Source organism: Sarcophilus harrisii, chromosome 6 (genome assembly GCF_902635505.1).
Source record: "Sarcophilus harrisii chromosome 6, mSarHar1.11, whole genome shotgun sequence".
Lineage (NCBI taxonomy): Eukaryota > Metazoa > Chordata > Mammalia > Dasyuromorphia > Dasyuridae > Sarcophilus > Sarcophilus harrisii.
Window position 1 is genome coordinate 66,559,948 of NC_045431.1, and position 2,553 is coordinate 66,562,500.

A 2,553-nucleotide genomic window follows, 5' to 3' on the forward strand; every position below is an offset into this window, starting at 1 on the left:
GGATAGAGGAGGGCCCTTAGGGGATGAGGTTGCCCCTATACAGACAAAGAGGGTGATCACAAACAGTAGTAACAAAGCAGTGAATACAAGGACTAAACCTCCCAGGATTTGCCACCCAGTGTTTCTCATAGGTCCAGTTGGGATTCAAGGGAAATCAAGGGCCATGGGCGCGGACCAATCTCAGTTTCAGGGAGTCTTCACTAATTTCTGTTTTGCATTCTGTGATGACTGCTGGCTTTACTCTGCTGTAATGTTATCCAGGCAGGAATAGACTCAACCTTTACAGAGGTAGGCGTGGTGAGGATCATGATATGAGGTCCTTTCCACTGGGGTTCAAGGCTGATGGTAGAAAATTTCTTTATCATGTTTTCTTTCTCAGTTTTTTTTTCCTTCTTGATCTGATTCTTCTTGTGCAGCAAGATAATTGTATAAATATGTATACATATATTGGATTTAACATATACTTTAACATATTTAACATGTATGGGACTACCTGCCATCTAGGACAGGGGAAAGGGAAAGGAGGGGAAAATTTGGAACAGAATGTTTCACAAGGGTGAATGTTGAAAAATTACCCATGCATATGTCTGGTAAATAAAAAGCTTTAATAAAAAAATAAAAAAGATTATAAAAGAAAATTTCTTTATCAGAACTGCATCATCAGGCTGGAATGGACGAATGGCCTCAGCAACAGGGACCAGAAGAGTCTCTTGGATGAGGTGTGAGATGTCTTTCTGGATTATCTGCAGGGTCTGTAGGAACTTGATAAGGGAGGAGTTAGAGATTTCAGTAGTTATGTCCTGTTTAACCAAAGGTAGGATAGGTGGTGGTCTCAATTTCAAAGGGAGTTAAACCCAATCTGTTGGGGGTGCAGAGTTTGGGGGTTTTAAGACAAGCTTTGTAAGGAATTCTTTACGTGTTCTATTCATTCTTTCTACTTGCCCAGAGCTCTGCAGTCTGTATGCACAATGAAATTTTCATTCTGTCCCAAGTGCCTTGCTGATACCCTGTGATGTTTTTGCAACAAAAGCAGGGCCATTATCAGACCCCAGGGTCCCTGGAAGACCAAAATGGGGCATTAGTTCATTTGGTATCTTTCTGACCACTGTGAGAGCCATCTCATTTCATGTGAGGAAGGACTCTGTCCATCCTAAGAAGGTATCTACAAAAATTAACAGGTATTTGTACCTAGTTACTGATGGTTGTACCTCAGTATAATCTTCCCATCTCTGCTCTGGGATATTTCCCTTAAGCCTGATTCCCACACGGGCCTCTTTAATTCTTTTTGCATTTACTCAGATGCAGATGTTACATCTATAAATATAACTTCTGATCAATTGGCTGACATCTTTTACATAATATCTGCTCAATAGCTGATGCATTTTCTTTTTACCCAAATAAGTGAAATCATGTAAGTCCTTCACCAGCATTCTGCTCAATGCCTGTGGAATAAAAATTTTGTCTTCCATGGACCATCAGGGGCCCTCCCTCCTCCCCTTGTTTTTAAAAGCAAAGGAATCTTCTGAAGGAGAGTACACAGGCGGGGGGGGGGGGGGGGGGGGGGGGGGGGGGGGGGGAAGAGGGAGGGGCGGGGATGGCGAGGGGCAGGGAAGAAGGAGGGGAGATTGTGGCACTGGGCTGCTGCATTCCCACTCCTTCCATTATCTCATCGGATCAATGATCTGGACAGTGGATAATAACAACAGAGAGGGGCAACCAAACAGAGTCTAGTAAGTAAAGTATCTCTGCCTTATTCTTAATTTTCTTACCAGCGGAGGTCAGTAACCCCCCTTTTTATGGACATGGGCTGTGGCGAAAGCTTAAAGCTGTCTGTGAATATGTTAGCCAACTTCCCTTCTGCTATGTAGGGTGTGAGTCAGGGCGATGAACTCAGTACTATGGGCAGAAGACCCAGGAGGGAGGGAAGAAGACCAAGAGTGGAGAGAGAGGGATAATCCACCACTGCTGCCCCAAAACAAAACTGCTCCCATCTGTAAAAAGAGTCAGGTTAGGGTTTTCCAGTGGGGTGTCTGAAAGATCGGGCAGGACTGACTGGGGCTCAACAAGGAGCTGGAAGCAGTCATGTAGGGGAGCCAGGTCACAACAAGGATCTGGGAGCAAAGTGGCAGGATTCAGGGGGATGTTTTAGAGAAAGTGAGATGGGGATGGTCAGGAAGCAGAGATAATGGGTGTGGGGTGTGTTAGAGAGTCACTGGTCAGGGCGGACCTGAGGAGAGCCACAACAGAGTGAGGGACAGAGATAGAGGAAGGCCCAAGGAAAGCTAATCAGCTTCCTTCACCAGGAGGGAGGTCACTGCCACAGCCCTTAGACAGGGAGGCTGCCCAGCTGCCATTGAATCCAAGCCCTTGGAGAGATAAGGAACCAGGCCACGCCAAGGGCTGAGCATTTGAGTGAGAACTCCCTTTGCAACATCTCTAGCTTCTGCCACGAAAAGATGGAGAGCTAGAACGGGGTCCTTGGTAAGGGCGGTCCTAGGTGATCAAAGGCAGCTTGTTCAGGGAGGCCCCAAAGAAGGGTACCCAATCCAGCTG

At 46.2% G+C, this 2,553-nt stretch overlaps 1 protein-coding gene across 1 annotated transcript in view; it reads left to right on the top strand.

The window, feature by feature from the left end:
- Nucleotides 1-1,747: 1,747 nt before the first annotated feature.
- Nucleotides 1,748-2,553, top strand: part of IL15 (interleukin 15) — a 177,499-nt gene continuing 176,693 nt past the window's right edge. Inside the window, exon 1 of the mRNA XM_031942128.1 lies at nucleotides 1,748-2,553. This exon is cut by the window's right edge and continues 365 nt beyond it. The gene's annotated coding sequence lies outside the window, so the exon portion shown is untranslated.